The sequence below is a fragment of the Microcebus murinus genome, chromosome X, assembly GCF_040939455.1.
Source record: "Microcebus murinus isolate Inina chromosome X, M.murinus_Inina_mat1.0, whole genome shotgun sequence".
NCBI lineage: Eukaryota > Metazoa > Chordata > Mammalia > Primates > Cheirogaleidae > Microcebus > Microcebus murinus.
The window spans coordinates 31,625,372-31,644,204 of record NC_134136.1 but is presented as its reverse complement, the minus strand read 5'-3'; the positions used below and the strand labels follow the sequence as shown (position 1 = coordinate 31,644,204).

The 18,833-nt window shown below is 39.5% G+C and overlaps 1 pseudogene; it reads left to right on the top strand.

Moving 5' to 3' along the window:
• Window positions 1-391: 391 nt before the first annotated feature.
• LOC142865851 (transcription factor A, mitochondrial pseudogene) lies at window positions 392-1,360 on the top strand (annotated as a pseudogene).
• Window positions 1,361-18,833: the final 17,473 nt, after the last annotated feature.

Sequence of the window (18,833 nt, the reverse complement as noted above, 5' to 3'; positions counted from 1 at the left end):
GAGAATGCATATAAATAAGAATACCACTACTCATTGACAACAAATATAATAAAATAGGTATGATATTAATATTTATGCATTTGTGTTTCTTCATTGGTTTTAAAAAAATGTACCATATGAAGCTGTTGTAAGGATAAAATGAGTTCATATAAGACATTTTAGAAATGCCTGTCACAGAGCAAATGCTCAATAAATATTGCCAATACTAATAGTCACATTCATTACTCTTTATATATATATATGTACACACACATACGTAATACATAAATTACATATGTTTTAGCCAAATAGAATTATGTTGTGAGAAAAAGGTATAACCTTACTTTATCCAAATGACTACTTAGCAAATAAAAAGTTGCTCAACATCATTATTCATTAAGAAAATCCAGAGTGCCTCGCGAGTGGCGGGCATGATAACAAATTCTGGAGAGTCGCACGAGGGTTCGAGTTGTCATTGTTGGGACTGTTCTGTTGTGCCAGGAGGCTCCACGAGATTGGGGCTGGGTCACTGCCGTGAGCGGCGGTGCGATGGCGCCTCTCCGGAGCACGTGGGGCGTGCTGAGTGCCCTGGGGAGGTCCGGAGCGGAGCTGTGCGCCGGCTGCGCTTACCCTTCAGTTTTGTGTATATACCGAAATGGTTTTCATCCGCCTTGGCTAGTTACCCAAAGAAACCTTTGACCTCATACCTTCGATTTTCTAAAGAACAGCTACCCATATATAAAGCTCGGAACCCAGATGCGAAAAATACAGAACTAATTAAAAAAATTGCTGAAGTATGGAGGGACCTTCCTGATTCAGAGAAAAAAATATATGAAGATGCTTACAGGGCAGACTGGCAGGCATACAAAGAAGAGGTAAATAGAATTCAAGAACAACTAACTCCAAGTCAGGTGTTATCTTTGGAAAAAGAAATCATTCAAAAACGTTTAAAAAAGAAATCATTAATAAAAAGAGAGAGTTAACAATGCTCGGAAAACCAAAAAGACCTCGCTCAGCATATAACATTTTTGTATCTGAAAGCTTCCAAGAAGCTAAGGATAGTTCATCACAGGCAAAGCTAAAGAGTATAAATGAAAACTGGAAAAATTTGTCTAGTTCTGAAAAGCAAGTATATATTCAACTTGCTAAAGATGATAAAATTCGTTATTATAATGAAATGAAATCTTGGGAAGAACAAATGATGGAAGTTGGACGAGATGATCTTATACGTCGCTATGTGAAGGAACAGGCAAAAGATGACACTGAGAAGTTTTAAAGTAGAAGACTGAGTTGTGTTCGTGATGGATAGGCATAAGAAACCAATTAGGTCTCAATACTTGAAGCTGTTGTAAAATTAGAAAGGATAAAGTTGGTAAACATTTTATATTCAATTCTTTTTCTTTAGCCAATGGACTTCTGCTGGTTTAACACATTTTATATTAGTATCTTGCTTTGGAAAACCAAACAGATAAAAGTTTATGCAAAATTTATTTTGTGTTTAGGAACTACTGAGGATCAAAAGAATCCATGCAAATGTAGCAGTGAATTGTTTTACCTTTGATAAAGGTAAATCAGACTGTGAAGTTTTTATATACTAGATGACAACTATGGAAATGAGTATTCTTGTTTCCTTATATTATAGAGGCAGGAATTTCCTTTTTAAAATTGTCACATATTATAGAAGCCACAGTGTTCTATGATATAATTGTGCACTTTTTAAAAAGTAGCCAGAACTCATCAAGGTAAATTACAATTCCCAGGTATAATTCATATTATGCTCAGAGTTGATGATTGTACATAGAAGTGATTGCTAGTTTCAGTTGCAACTTTTTATAAAAGGGACTGAGATTTACAAATCTTTTTCTTGTTGTCTTTTTGCTAAAGTAAAAACTAAAAAATTATGTACCAAATCTATGCATATCATTTTATATTGCATAGAATAAAAATTTTAATCTTTAATTTTACCTGTTTCTGAATTATATGTTTTAAAGGTGACATTCATCTTACGGCTTCTTTCTTTTTTTTTTAAAATAAGGAATTGTATTTTTTAAAAATTATTTTCTCTCTCTCATGTATTTATCCAGAAAGAGAGCTAGTGTTGTACAAATTTTAAAATGAGAAATCTAAAAAAGAAAAGTCTCCAAAGTCTCTGGAATTTGAAACATTTTGCATAACATATAAAAGCCTATATAAGAGACAGCCAACTATAGCTTCTGAGCCAAATCCAGCCTACTGCCTGCTTTTTGTGGCCTCTTTGTTAAGAATTGTGTTTATAATTTTAAATGGTTTTTTAAAAAAAGACTTTTACATGAAAATGAATGTGAACATTTAGTGTCCATAAATAAAGTTTTATGGGAACACAGTCATGCTCATTCTTATTGTCTGTGTCATTGTGCTAGCAATGACAGAGTAGTTGCTACAGAGACTGTATGTAGCCTGCAAAGCCTAAAATATTTACCATCTGGCTCTTTACCGAAAAGTTTGCCAACCCATTGTCTGTAGTAGAGTGTAGTGTGACTGCTGTTCCAGTGTGTTGATGTGTTGGGATAGTTTTTTCCAACTGTTTCAGATGTTCTTGTTTTAGAATCATTCCCTTACTTTAAGAGGAAAAAGGTCATGACTACATAAGCTAAACAAATTGTTGTTTCTCAGTGTTAGCAAGGAGAAAAATCTTCAGTTTCAAATTATGTTGCAGGGTAATGAAAAAGATCTATATAGTATGGAATAAGATTCTCTTAAATTATTTGTTAAGGCTCAGTAAAATGTACCTTTTCTACCTATCACATACCACAGAAACCTCACTGTAGTTGGAAGCCATCTTTCCTTAGCATTTGTTTATCCTCTTAGGAGAGTCAAGCGAAGATTGTCAAAATCCATATCACCTGTTTGAATAGAATAATTCATTTTCATCATTTCACAGTTATAGGATAACTAAGAATTTATATGTACTTTATATGTTATGCAAAATATTTAGAAATTGTAGATTCTGGATCTCCAGAAAGACTTGGAAGATTTTTGTTGTTTGTGGATGGAAAATAAGTAAAAAGTCACAAAAAGATGACTTGTTATATACTGAGGTTGACAAAGGTAGTAACTGAAGAGAAAAACAGCTTAAGAGGAAACATGAGGTTTAAATATGTAAAAGTTTGGCATTTTCAAATAACTTTTACTTATGGATGTGAATACAAAGTCTGTCATCCATTAGTAAAATAGATACCATGGGTTTGAGGTCATAGTAGTTTGGCCATAGGGGACAAGAAGAGGAGGTGTGCTAGTGTCTGTCACAGTCTTTCTCAATTAGGTTTTCAGAAGAGAATTCAGCCCTAATTCCCCATGGCATCTAGAATGCTACTAATTATGGACCATCCTTAGGAGAATGGAGAAAATCATAACTCAAATCATTGACTATGTTCTCTACTTCATATGAGTTCAGGGAGCACATAGGAGTCTGTGTGTAATGAGTACTATGTAATGAACAAGAGAAATGGGTTATGTAAACACCTACAGGACAGAACAAATGGAGCATAAAAAGCATTTTTGTAGTTACCCTGTAGGAAAATTTTCTTGGGCTCTTTTAGCATTTAACTATCTGCACTATTTTATACTTAATAAATCATACCTTCCTAAATATATTGGGAAGGTCAGTGTTTAATAGATTCTTAAGTACTTACAATTTAATATGGGAGGGAAAGGTATAAAACAGAAGAGCTAGAGCAAAACCATTTTATGGTAATGTCAAATTGTATTTGTTTTTTTTTTTTGTTTCTAAAAGAATGTCATTTTTGCTGGGCATTCCCAGCTACTCAGGAGGCTGAAGTGGAAGGACTGCTTCAGCCCAGGAGTTCCAGACCAGTCTGGGCGATAGAGTGAGAACCCATCCCAAAAACAAACAAACAAAAAAAAAATTCACTGTTAACATTTTAAATAAGAGAGAGATCTGGTTTCCAGGGCTTTCTTAATAAACTTTGGTACATGTGGAAGACTGCATTGCCATTCAAATGCCATTCAGCTCTAGCAATATACACACATTTTTTGTTGTAAAGAATAAGAACTTAACAATAACTAGTGACCACTCATATAAAGCCCTTTTTTTTCTGGACTCTTCTTAATTTGATCCAACAAAGTAGTTGCTATAGGAGCTAGATGAGTGTTGGAGGGAAAGATGCTGAAGAAATGAAATAAAACATGATTTATGCTGTAATGTGTAGTCATAAAGAGATTTTTGTACTTTGTTCATTGGGGTTCCAATATTAGGTTTTAAAAAAAGAATTTGATGAGGGGAGAGAGGGTTATGTGTTTATTTTACTTCCTGATGTTTACTTAAAGAATAATGTGTACAAATTCGGTCTACTTAATCATGTAATTTTCCAATTGCTTTTGGCTAACTCCTTTTGTGGCAGTGTCAAAAGCCATGTTATTTTTTCTAGTTGCTCTGAACTAGTGTATTTAGATTTCTGAATTGGAAAAATGATATTACCATACTACAGGTTCTTAAAGTAATGAGAACATTTTATTGATTTTTCTGACATTTACTGTACCTAAAATTTATCACCACCAGGTTGTGTTAAAACAATAGGAAGTTTTTATATTGTTAAGTGATTATTTCTCTTTATTTTACCAACATTTATTATAAGAATATTTTCTCCCTCTTTCCTCCCCTCATAACCACTCTTACTCCTTTCTTCATAGCACCAAGCTATCAGAGACAAATCTGAAAATGTTATAGGCACAGACTATGTTGTATCTTTTGAATCACCCTAACATGTAAATAAATCATCCTTATATAATGAAAAAAAAAAAAAAAGAAAATCCAAACTAAAACCACAGTGTAATACAATACCTTCTAGCATGGCTGAAATTAAAACTAACTAGCAATATCAACTGTTGGTGAAAATGTGGAGTAAATAGAACTTTCATACACTGCTGGTAGGAGTGTAAATTTATACTACCCTTTTGAAAAACTGTTAGGTAGTACCTACTAAGGTTGAACTTGCACACACTTAATAAGCCTACCAATTGCATCCATAAGCATATACACTTAACAGCAATTAATTTATATGTGTACCAAAATATATGAACAAAACTGTTCATAGCAGCAGTATTCATAACAACCCAAGGTTGAAAGCCATGAAACTATCTATCAATAAGAATAGATGAATTAAGATTGGTTAAAAAAAAAAAAAATCAAAGAATGGAATACTATAGAGCAATGAAAATGAACAAACTGTTGCTAAATGTGGTAACCTGAATCATTCTCCCAGACATGAAGAAGCCAGACACAAAAGAATTCAGAATCAGAGTATGATTCCTTTTTTATGAAGATCAAAAATAGGCAAAACTAATCTATGGCAATGAGAATAGTAGTGAACTTTGTATGGAGTGATTATGGCTGGGACACATGAAAGAGTCCTCTGGGATGCTGGTAATATCCTATATCTGTATTGGGCTTGTGGTTATATGGCGGTGTTCATGAAAACTAAGGCTGATGGACCTAGGCCCTATACGGCCCTGATACCCCACATTTCTGAGAGATTAAGAGTTTGGCTAAGGATTTTTACTTTACCAGGCAAGTGGAAATTTCCTGGTGAGAATGGTGCACACCTTCTTCTGCACAGGTCTGTGGAAACGTCAGGTAAAACATGTAAATCCCCTCACATTTGGATCCCAAGTCTAAAAGTGACAGTTAAGCATCCCAGGACAGAAACTATAGGCATGGACTGCCCAGGCCTAATGATAGCTTAGAAAGTTACCTTGGAAGATTCTAGCTCAGATCTTTGTTTTTTGAGACAGAGTCTCACTTTGGTGCCCAGGCTAGAGAGAGTGCTGTGGCATCAGCCTAGTTCATAGCAACCTCCAACTCCTGGGCTCAAGTGATCCTCAGCCTCCCGAGTAGCTGGGACTACAGTCATGTGCCACCATGCCCAGCTAATTTTTTCTCTCTATATTAGTTGGCCAATTAATTTCTTTCTATTTATAGTAGAGACGGGTCTTGCTCTTTCTCAGGTTGGTTTCGAACTCCTGACCTTGAGCAATCCGCCCGCCTCGGCCTCCCAGAGAGCTAGGATTACAGGCGTGAGCCACCGCGCCCAGCCTCCAGCTCAGATCTTGACATTCAGTCCCCTCCTCGTCCCTGACACTAAAACTAACTAAACAAACAAATAAGCAAGCAAACACAAAACATAGGAGTCTGTACAAATTTTAAGGTTTCAAAAAAAAAAAAAAAAAAAAAACAACAACAACAAAAAAAAACATAGGAGTCTTGATGCTCAGCCAGGTTCAGCAACAATCAATTTATAGGATAATATCTTGATTCCCTGACACTATGTTTGAGGCTCTCAGAGACTTGGCTAGTCCTCTCTCCATCATTTCTCATTTTATCCATTCAAGCAGCCTACACTCCAGCAATACTTTATTACCATAACCATAAAGTATGCCTGTGCACATTCTGTCTTCTGTACCATGAGACAGACCTGGAATGCCCCCTGGAGACCTTTCCTTCCATATTAAGTCCCTACTTAGCTTTTCTCAGCTCAAATGGCGCCTCCTTGAAGCTTTGCTGACAACATCCAGTCCCACCTTTGCCTGGAACCTTCCTGTGCTCTGTGTATCCATAGTATGTCAATCGTTTTTCTAGTACATTGTTTTGCTACAGGCAGTCTGAGGACTTCAAAGAAAGAATACTAAATATCAGCAAGTGATAAATCTGTGTAATGAGTACTTTCGTGTCTGTAAAATTATTCTCTACACTTTATTACACACATGTATATCTTTGTCATACTGTATTTTAAAATAACTGTTGGTGAGAGTGTGGGCAAACACGCACTGAAATACACTATTGGAGTCTTAAATTTCACAATCTTTCTGGAAGGCAAATAATATTCATGGGGCTTGGTGAGAGTGATGTTGATGATTGTGTAATTTTTTAAGAACACAAAACTCCCAATGTTTTTCAACAGATGCAAGGTTGGCATTTTGGAGTGTCAATTCTTTCCTGTGAGGTATAGACCACTCTCATTTCCAAACCATATAAGAAACCACTTGCCTTTAACTAACTTTTGGTATACTGATACAGTGAATGCTCTGTAGCCATTAAAATAAATGAGGTGCTTCTATGTACATATATAAATTATGTGTGAATCTGAGTGATGGACATGTTAACATAGCAGACACTCTTTTGCACTGTATTTAAGATTTAGGAAAACTATCACATTCATTTTTGTTTCTGCTTTAGCTGGAAGAAAAATCTTAAATCATTCATCCTGACATTACTAAGATGAACTGGCTTTCAAAGGGGAGGAACAACATTTTTTCTTTAAGAAAATCTTGCCAAGCTTTGAGCTGGATATGTTACATTAACTGCTACATATTTTAAAGCATTGATAATTTTCACAATCACCATTGTTTTAGGACTTCTGTTATCATATGAAAAATGTTTCAAGTTGAAATAAACACGGCAAAAAATCTTTAATGACCATGAAAAGAAGAGTATCAAAAGTTTCAGAATTAGAAAAACTCTCACCCCCTAAGGGTTTCAAGGTTAGTGAACAATAGTTGTTTTTATAAGAAATATTCTACTTAGAAGCTATATATACATACACACACACACACACATACATCATATATTTAAAGTGAAAAAAGCAAGTAAGGAACCATATGCAGCATAATTTCACTAAAAATATAAAAATAATGTGTATTTTGCTACGTACACAAAAAAATAAAGCTATACACTAAACTGTTTTACTTCTTACATTACCAATGTATATATATATATATATATATTTTTTTTTTTTTTTTTAAGACAGAGTCTTGCTTTGTTGCCCAGGCTAGAGTGAGTGCTGTGGCGTCAGCCTAGCTCACAGTAACCTCAAACTCCTGGGCTCAAGCAATCCTCCTGCCTCAGCCTCCCAAGTAGCTGGGACTACAGGCATGCGCCACCATGCCTGGCTAATTTTTTTCTATATATATTAGTTGGCCAATTAATTTCTTTTTTTTTATTTATAGTAGAGACGGGGTCTCGCTCTTGCTCAGGCTGGTTTCAAACTCCTGACCTTGAGCAATCCGCCCGCCTCAGCCTCCCAGAGTGCTAGGATTATAGGCGTGAGCCACCATGCCCGGCCACCAATGTTTATATTGTTTGAAAAATTTAAAAACAAGCAATTGATAAATATAATAGCAATTAAATGATATGTAAGATAAATTTTATATGTGAAGAACTGAAAATTAAATAAATATTTATTAGGCAGATCACTAAGTGAATGTTTTGATACCACCCCATGTTAGGGTTTGCCTGACTTAACTGACTTTAAGAATTGCCTGAGGTGACTCTTAATAAATGCAAATTCCTATACCATACCCCAGACTACAGAAGGAATCTGTGTACTGTTTTTTTTTTTTTTTTTTTTGAGACAGAGTCTCACTTTGTTGTCCAGGCTAGAGTGAGTGCTGTGGTGTCAGCCTAGCTCACAGCAACCTCAAACTCCTGGGCTCAAGCGATCCTGCTGCCTCAGCCTCCCAAGTAGCTGGGACTACAGGCATGCGCCACCATGCCTGGCTAGTTTTTTCTATATATATATATGAGTTGGCCAATTAGTTTCTTTCTATTTATAGTAGAGACGGGGTCTCGCTCTTGCTCAGGCTGGTTTTTAACTCCTGACCTCAAGCAATCCGCCCGCCTCAGCCTCCCAGAGAGGTGCTAGAATTACAGGCGTGAGCCACCGTGCCTGGCCTGTGTACTTGTTTTTTTTTTTTTTTTTTTGAGACAGAGTCTCACTTTGTTGCCGGGGCTAGAGTGAGTGCCGTGGCATCAGCCTCGCTCACAGCAACCTCAATCTCTGGGGCTCAGCGATCCTCCTGCCTCAGCCTCCCGAGTAGCTGGGACTACAGGCATGCACCACCACGCCCGGCTCATTTTTTGTATATATATTTTTAGTTGGTCAATTAATTTATTTCTATTTTTGGTAGAGACGGGGTCTCGCTCAGGCTGGTTTCGAACTCCTGACCTTGAGCAATCCGCCCGCCTCGGCCTCCCAGAGAGCTAGGATTACAGGCGTGAGCCACCGCGCCCGGCCTGTGTACTTGTTTTTAAAAAATTGTTCTTGATGTGTTGTTTTGTTGCTATTGAATATATTTATTAGATAATTTTACAAAGTAATAACAAGGTGAGAAAAAACAGAAGCTCCACTAATTTCTAGATATCAAAATTTTGAAGTAACCTAACAATGAAGAATTTCCCTAAAGCAAGGAGAGGATTCCCATAATGGTTTGAAACATGTGTCCAAATGACTCTGATCTGCACCTTTGTTTAAGCAGCCCTGGGTCAAGATGGTAAGTTTCCAAGGCCTCATGAATTCATTACTCCAAGGAGGTGAGGAAACTACTATGTGCCAAGGAAGGAAAAGAGAGAGGAAGAAAATCAGCCAGATGTGTGTCCTTTTGCAGGTAGAGGCCAGAGGTTCACAGCAGTCTGGGCCAACAGAGCACCTAGGCTGGGAAACTAGAGCTGGAGAATGGAGGAAGGACAAGGTAGGAGGAGATAAACATATCAGCCTCCCTCCTGCACACTTCAGAAACACCCACGAGATACTCCAGAAACATGGGTCTTCCAATGCAGCCCTTGGCATGTCTGTCAACTTGAATAAACTGAGAAGGGTAAAACAATCTAAGTCTTTTAACCTTCTCCAAACAGAACTTAATTTAAATAATTGTCAGGAAGAGAAATATGCATATTGATAATATTTTCTAAGTTCTGAAGCTTTGAGGGAGGAGTTATGTATTGTATGTTTTGTGTGCATATAGTTTGAAACGCCACTATCTTCCAAAGCATGAATACAAATTAACTAATTTGGGGAGAAAATAACTGAATAATTTGAACTAATGAACCTACAAATGAGATTATGTTATTTTTTTCTCAGCCCATCCCACAATTCAAAGTCTTACCTGTAAACTATGTGAAAGCCTCCAAAATCAAGAAAGTACACCTAATTGTTATCCTTTTCTATATCCATTAACATAAAAGTAAAGCATGCTGAAAGTGTGTGTCTGTGTGTGTGTGAGAGAGAGAGAGAGGGAGGGAGAGAAGGAGAGAGGGAGAGAGGGAGAGGGGGAGAGGGAGAGGGGGAGAGGGAGAGGGGGAGAGGGGGAGGGAGGGAGATTGGGGGAGGGGGGTGGGGGGGAGAGAGAGAGAGAGAGAGAGAGAGAGAGAATATCTATATGTGTATACACCCATTAGCCTATCCATCTTTTCAGAGTTCCTTGAAGAAGGCCTAAGTGTCATTGGGATGTGTTTGTCTCCATAATACAAAAGGGACAGATTCTATTTTCAAAAAAACAAAAAAGTTTTCAGGCACCTAACATCTTGGATCCTTTGCTTCTTCAGCTGGAGGATATAAGTCATATTTCCAAGCTCACAGGAGCATTAGGAGGAAAAAATAAGATCACAGAAGAGGCACTCAGTAAAGGTGACTCTTCTCTTAGTTCAATAAAAAGCCTTTTTATATGGTGATTTTTCCCTGTGTGACTTTTATTTATTTATCTATCTATCTATTTATTTATTTATTTTATTTTTTTTTTTATTTTTTTTTTTTTTCATTAGCAAAGACTTCAGGAAATTTATTTTATTATTTTTTTTGAGACAGAGTCTCACTCTGTTGCCCTGGCTAGAGTGCTGTGGCATCAGCCTAGCTCACAGCAACCTCAAACTCCTGGGCTCAAGCAATCCTCCTGCCTCAACCTCCCAAGTAACTGGGACTACAGGCATGTGCCACCATGCCCAGCTAATTTTTCTATATATTTTTAGCTGGCCAATTAATTTCTTTCTATTCTTAGTAGAGACAGGGTCTTGCTCTTGCTCAGGCTGATTTTGAACTCCTGACCTTGAGCGATCTGCCTGCCTCGGCCTCCCAGAGTGCTAGGATGACAGGCATGAGCCACCACACCTGGCCCCATGTGACTTTTAAAAAAATATTCCTCCAGATTTCCTGCCATGCCTTACCGAAATTTAGTAAAGAATAAATAAGACAGGTGCCATGCATTGAATTTCTACAATGTAGAAGTCTTTAATGTCTGCATTATGCCATGCCTGTTAAAGTAGTTAGGGGTGGTAGTGAGCTCATTTCTTTACATGGTTCCATAATATTCCAGAGTGGCATTTTCCTCCACTTTATATCACAAGAGTGTACAGCAGAGGAGAAGTGACTTACCCAAGATGCAGCATTCACTAACACGCCAAGGTTTTAATAACACCTTCTTCCTCTTCAAATCTTGTGTTGCTGGGGATCAAAGTACATAATCTCCAAAATTAACCTAGAACATTAAAAATGGTTGTTAACTTTTTCACATGAAAAAAGAGGATGATGTTTTTACTTAAACCATACTCCATGTGCTTCCATGGAAACTGTGCAATGAACTTCATTTTCACTAACTCATCAATTTAGCACACAGATGTGGTACTGAAGCCCACATATAATGGAGAGTGATACTTTATTGCAACATTTCCAAATGTTTCTCTATGATAGTCTTGTTATTCACAGTATGTCAAGGGCATTTCTTTTTTATGGAGAGGAGTGCTGGGAGTCAGAAAGAAACTAGCATATATTGATTGAGCACTGACCTCACTGTGCTCGATATTCTGTGTTGGCTACTTTATAGAAGATTTGTCTTTCACTCATGAACACCCCTCTGCTGTTTATAGCATCCTGGTTTTTTTAAATGTTGTTGTTGTTGTTGTTTTAATGACAAGTTCTTGCTCTGCTGTCCAGACTGGAGTACAGTGGCATGATCATACTTCACTGTAACGTCAAACTCCTGGACTCAAACAATCCTCCTGCCTCAGCCTTAGGGCTACAGGTACACACTACTATTCCTGGCTATTTTTTAAAATATATTTTGTAGAGATGGGGGTTTTGCTATGTTGCCTAGGCTGGGAATCCCCTTATTTATATAAAATTAATTGGACTAATTGAACTCTGAGAAGTTGGGTGCATTTTCTAAGGTCAACTTGCTCTTAAGAGGCTGAACAGAAACTCAAACCCATGTTTGCTAGCCTTTTAAACTTATCTTTTCCCCCTGTTCTATGACATCTTCTTGTTATTTACTTATTTATTTTTTTTGAGACAGAGTCCTGCTTTGTTGTCCAGGCTAGAGTGAGTGGTGTGGCGTCAGCCTAGCTCACAGCAACCTCAAACTCCTGGGATCAAGCAATCCTGCCGCCTCAGCCTCCCGAGTAGCTGGGACTACAGGCATGCGCCACCATGCCCGGCTAATTTTTTCTATATATATATATATATATATATATATATGAGTCGGCCAATTAATTTCTTTCTATTTATAGTAGAGATGGGGTCTTGCTCTTGCTCAGGCTGATTTCAAACTCCTAACCTCGAGCAATCTGCCCGCCTCGGCCTCCCAGAGTGCTAGGATTACAGGCGTGAGCCACTGCGCCCGGCCTACATCTTCTTGTTCTTACATGGTGGTATTCCAAGCTTAAATAACTTGTTGGGTATGCAAAATCATAAACAAATGTGTCATTATTATCTTGTTCCACATAGATATGTCAAGTCAGCAGATGCCTCTGAAGCTAAAGATTAGAAAAGAGATCTTGGCCAGAGAGATAGGTTTTTGCTGGTACTGCCTGGTACACGACACAACCCAATAAATAATTATTAAAATGGGGGATAAGATCCAGCAATCTCATTACTAGACATATACCCAAAGGAAAAAAAAGACGTTCTATAAAAAAGACATCTGCACTGGAATGTTTATAGCACCACAATTCACAATTGCAAAGAGGTGGAAACAACTCAAGTGCCCATCAATACATGAGAGGATTAATAAAATGTGGTATAACCATGAGTAGAACCATGGAGTTCTGCTCAGCCACAAAGAACAATGATGATCTAGCACCTCTTGTATTATCCTGGATAGAGCTGGAACCCATTCTACTAAGTGAAATATCCCAAGAATGGACAAACAAGCACCATATGTACTCACCAGAAAATTGGTATTAACTGATCAACACTTCAGTGCATATATAGTAGTAACATTCATGGGATGTCGGGCAGATGGGAGGGGGGAGGAGTGGATGGGTAGATACACACCTAATTGGTGCAGTGCGCACGGTCTGGGGGATGGACACACTTGAAGCTCTGACTCAGGTGGGGCAAGGACAATATACATAACCTAAACATTTGTACCCCTGTAATATGCTGAAATAAAAAGAAAGAAAGAAAAAAAGGAAATGAACCATGAATCACATTGTCACCGAAAATGAGCAATTCTAATTATTCTTTAATAGTAGGAATGAAGTAGAGTTTTTAATTTAAACTGAGAACAAACACTAAGCAGGCTCCATCTTTTAAGTGTTCTTTGCTTTCCTGATAAATGGTTGCTATCTGATTTTGAAGATGGGAAAAGCATAATTATCAAGATTTAATTCATGAATAAAACCACATAAGTTGGATATTGTTGGCTATTTAAAAAACCCACATAGGCCGGGCGCGGTGGCTCACGCCTGTAATCCTAGCACTCTGGGAGGCCGAGGCGGGAGGATCGCTCAAGGTCAGGAGTTCAAAACCAGCCTGAGCAAGAGCAAGACCCTGTCTCTACTATAAATAGAAAGAAATTATTTGGCCAACTAAAAATATACATACAAAAAATTAGCCGGGCATGGTGGCACATGCCTGTAGTCCCAGCTACTCAGGAGGCTAAAGCAGAAGGATTGCTTGAGCCCAGGAGTCTGAGGTTGCTGTGAGCTAGGCTGACACCACGGCACTCATTCTAGCCTGGGCAACAAAGCGAGACTCTTTCTCAAAAAAAAAATAAATAAATAAAAATAAAAAATAAAAAACCCACATAAAATGACAAATCTTACACTTAGATTTTAATATTCAATTCTATAAGTGCTGAAAATTTAAATTTCAAGTGGTAACAGTATCAACTAAACTTTATCAAATATCTATACTGTCATACATGTTATTTCTACCATACAGAGTACATCTTTCAGAATCCAAATAAAACATTCTAATTTTAAAAAGACCAAAAAAGTAGGGGATAAAAAGAGAGAAGCCAAGGTAGAAAGATGAAAGAAAAGCATAAATGAAAAAATGAAGAAAGGAAATGCAGAATGAGAGTTATAATAAAATGCAACTGGGGGAATTTTTAGACAGAACTGACATCACACTAGGAAGATTGTTTCATGGCCTGCCTTTTAAAAGCTTTTATTTCCCCATGTAAAACCAATGCCAGCATGCTTAAATATATTTAGAGATAAAAGTGTAAAGGAGAATATACAAATGCCTTATGATTTCATCAAATGGAAATATTAACTTTATTATTTTGGTGTGATTGCACAACTGGCTTTTCCATTCAACAGAACACATACACATACTTACAAGTCTGAGTCATTATTTTATTTTATTTTTTTGGTAGAGACAAGGTCTCACTAGTATGTTCCCAGAACTGGTCTTGAACTCCTGGCCTCAAGCAATCCTCCCACCTTGGCCTCTCAAAATGCTAGGATTATAGGCATGAGCCACCACAGCTAGCAAAATCTTTTTGTCTTAAAATTTATCTTATCTAATATTAGTATAGCCACTGCAACTCTCTTTTGGTTAAGATTTGCATGGAATATCTCCTTCCATATTTTTACTTTCAACCTGTTTGTGTCTTTGGATCTAGAATACTTCACTTATAGGTGGCACATAATTTAATTATTTTACAAAGGCTATTCTGCCAAAGTCTGCCTTTTAATTGGATAATTTAATCCATGTACATTAAATGTACAATATTACTGATATGGAAGAACTTTCATCTGCCATTTTGCTATTTGTTTTCTAAATATCATGTATATTTTTATTCCTCAATTACTCCTCCACAAATATTTCTTGTGTTTAATAAATATTTTCTATTGTATCATTTTGATTCCCTTCTTTCTTTGACTGTATAATTTTTAGGTATTTTCTTAGTGGCTGTTTGGGAATTGCAATTAACATTTAAATTATAATGATATAACTCAAATTAATACCAATTTAGCTTCAATAGTGTACAAAATTTTTGTTCCTGCATAACTTAACCTCCCCTTTATGTTGCTGATGTTATGAATTACGTCTTTGTACACTGTGTACATCAACATAGATTTATAATTATACAGTAGTCCTTTAAATCACATAGGAAAAGTTAGGAGCTCCAAACTGAAAGTACAATAATAATACCAGCAATATGATGGAATAGGACACTCTGGTACTTGTTCCCCAAAAGAAACATCAAGTCAAACAAGTATATATGCACAAAAATAACTTCATGAGAGCTAAGGAAACCAGGTAAGAGATTATGTGCAGGTGGGTATAGCACCGAAATAAAAAAAGATGCATTGAACAGGGTAGGAAGGAGAGTTTTACACTATCTGTGTCAAACCTCCCCCAATTGCAGGTTGCACAATGTGGAAGAGATATCATCTGCTCAAAGGAAGGAGATGGAAGTGAGCACCAGACTTTGTTTCCAGCCCCCAAACCAGGCTCTACACAGTAAACCCCAGGACTGAGCAGGCTCTCAAGGCCCCAGACTCCATGCTCATCCCCATAGGCTTCCAGGCTTGCCCTAGCACTAGTCTACATCCCACAGATCAAGGCTCCAGGCATGCTCTGTGGACTCAGTCTCTGGGGTTCCCAACCACCAGTCCAACCTTAGCAGCTTCAGGCTCCATACCACCCATTGAATCTGGCTGGCCTCATGGCCTCAGGCTTCGGGACTGTCCGAACACTAGGATGGCTCCCATAGCTTTAGTTATCAGGCAGGCACCTATGGGCTCACCCTCCAGGCTGACACCTGTGGATACAGGCTCAACGCTCATCCAGTGCCAAACCAGTTTCTGCTACTCCAGGCTCCAGGCCCACCCCAGTGCTAGGTCAGCACCTCTGGCCTCAAGCACTAGGTGGGCACCCATGGACATAGGCTCCAGGCCTGCTCAGTGTCAGGCTGGTCCCTGTTGGCCCATCCTCCAGACTGGTCCCTGTGGCTCCATGCTCCAGCAGAGCTAGAGTCCAACTCTGCTCCAGCAGACCTAGGGTGAGGCCTGTCCCGGTAGACCCCACTATTGGACCACCCCCACAATCCCAGGCTTTAGGACTGATTCCATGTACTCAGATCTCAGGTGGGTCCTTGAGGCCCCAGGACACAAACCAGGCAACAAAGATTTTAGGCCAGCACTTACAAACCCATTCTCCAGGCTGGCACCAATAGACATAGGCTCCAGGACCACCTTTGTATACTCAGGTCCCAGGTGGGCTCCTGAAATTTCAGGACACAGAACAACCCTTATGAACGTAGCCTCTAGGTCAACATCTATACACCCAGCCTCCAGATGGTATGAGTGAACTAAGGCTCTAAGCCAGTATCTGCAGCCCCAGACTCCAGGCCAGCCCCAGTGGCTCCAGGCACCAGGCCAGTGCCTGGGATTCTTCAGACCAGCCCTTCCAGACCAAGCACCAAGCTGTCCCAGGATCCAGGCTGGTACCAGTGGCCTTAGGCTCTAGAGGACCCAGACCCCAGGTTTATCCCAGTAGAACCCCATGCCAGACAAGATCCCATGGACTGAGGCTCCAAGACCGCCCCTGCAGACCCAAGCTGCAGGCCATCCCTAATGGACTCAGGACCCAGATCCATCCCCATGGACTTAGTCTCCAGGTCCATCTAGTGGATCTAGGTGCCAAGCCCATCTCAGTTCTTGGCTGGCCCCTGAAGACTCAGGCTCAAGGCTTACCCCAGTGCCAGGTTAGCCCCTGTGGATCCAGGCTTCAGGCCAGTCCCCATGGATACAGGTTCCAGGCCCACCCACCTGCTGACTGAGGCACCAGGTCAGCCTGCTTGAGGGCTCCAGCAGCAAGCTGGCCCTTGGAATATGCCAGATGGTTTGTCTAGAATTTGTGGAGAGGCAGACTAATGAAAGTCTTTCCTAGACAAAGCCAGTCTGCAAAGAATAGAATAAGTCCTAATTTCTTTGAATGTGTAGACATTAAGGTAACAAGAAACATGAAAAACAAGGAGACATAACACCACCTAAATAACACCATAGTCTCCCAGTATCTGACACCAAAGAAATGTAGATATATGAACTATCAGACAAAGAATTCAAAATAATTATTTCAAGGAAGCTCAGTGAACTTCAAGAAAATAAAGAGAGCTGGGTGCAGTGGCTCACATCTGTAATCCTAACATTATAGGAGGCTGAGATGGGAGGATTCCTTGAGGCCAGGAGTTCGAGACCAGCATGGGCAAGAGCAAGACCTAGTCTCTATAAAAAATAGAAAAATAATTAGCTAGGTGTGATGGCACATACCTGTAGTCCTAGCTACCAAGGAAGCTGAGGCAGTAGGATCACTTGAGCCCAGGAGTTTGAGGTTGCAGAGAGCTATGATGACACCACTGCACTCTAGCCCAGGTAACAGAGAGAGACCCTGTCCTGAAAAAGAAAGAGAGAGAGAGAGAGAGAGAGAGAGAGAAACAATTTTTAATGAAATCAAGAAGCTAATATATGGCAAAAATATTGAACAAAAAGATTAAAATTATGGTAAAACCTAGAAATTCTGGAGCTGAAAAATAGAATGAATGAAATGAGAAATATGACAGAGAGAACCAACAGCTTAATCGATCAAGCAAAGCAGAAGAGTCTGAGAACTAGAATACAGTTATTTGAAAATATGCAGTCTGACAAATGGCAAACATATGAAAAAATGCTCAATGTTGATGCTGGGGCATGCAGTGATCTCGGGTAACACCCCTCCCCCAGCCCACTGACTTTCATGCCAATGAGGCGAGTTCCACCCTTGGAGGTGGGGAGAAGCGACAAAAGCTGCTTTCTGTGTGCGACTGGTGTGAATATGCAGGGCCTTGGTGCTAAGCAATAGGGATCAGCCTGTCAATTCGGTCTACTGGATTGTCAGGCATCCTCAAACTATGGCCCGCGGGCCACATGCGGGCCTTCTAGCACATTTATCTGGCCCTCCAGGTGTTTTTACTGCTGCTGCCTGTACTGCTTAGCAGCCGACTCATCCCGGGCCCACAGTGCACACTCTCCAATGGTCTGAGGGACAGAACTGGCCCCCTCTTTGAAAAGTTTGAGGACCCCCGGCTTAGATCATCTGACAAGAACATAACTCTAGGGCTCGCTGTCTGCATCTGAGCTGCTGCCAGCTTTGGAGTTTGTGGACTGGGAAGGAAAGTCCTGGCCAGAGTCCTCAGCAATTGTACCAACTGACTCCGCCGCATCAGGAGCAGCCTCCCAAGTGTGGCAAAAGAGCCCTGAATAACACATTAGCGACTCCCCCTAGCAGCAGATCAAGCAACCATAGAAGCATACACACTCAGGCTTGCAGGCATCAGTTGTGATCTATCTTGCCCTTACCCACCTAAAGGGGGAATAGGGTTCAAGTAACCATCAGGAGTGGCAAGATCCTTCCCAAAGATTGGGGCATTCTTATACCCCATTCAGGGGACCAGAGCCCAACACAGAGGCATCAGATTATCTTGTTAACTGGCTCCTCCATGCAAACTACAATCAACAACAGAGAGGGTAATCGCATAGCTCAACAGTGCCTTCCATCTCAAGCTATTAGAGGGCAGTGGAGTCATACACACAACTGTGATTCACGACTGGGAGCTTAAGCTTTGGGGGGCCAAACTCACTAATCTCCATTGGCAAGAGATGAAGACAATAGGTCAGAGATAACCCAACTTGCTAAAACACCTCTAAGGCAATATAGGACCAGCACGCCTCTTCCCAGCACTGCCAAGGTACGCCCCTTTGGAGACATGGAGATAGGGCCATAAACCAGTCCTAGTACCCCCAGTTCTCGACCAAGTAG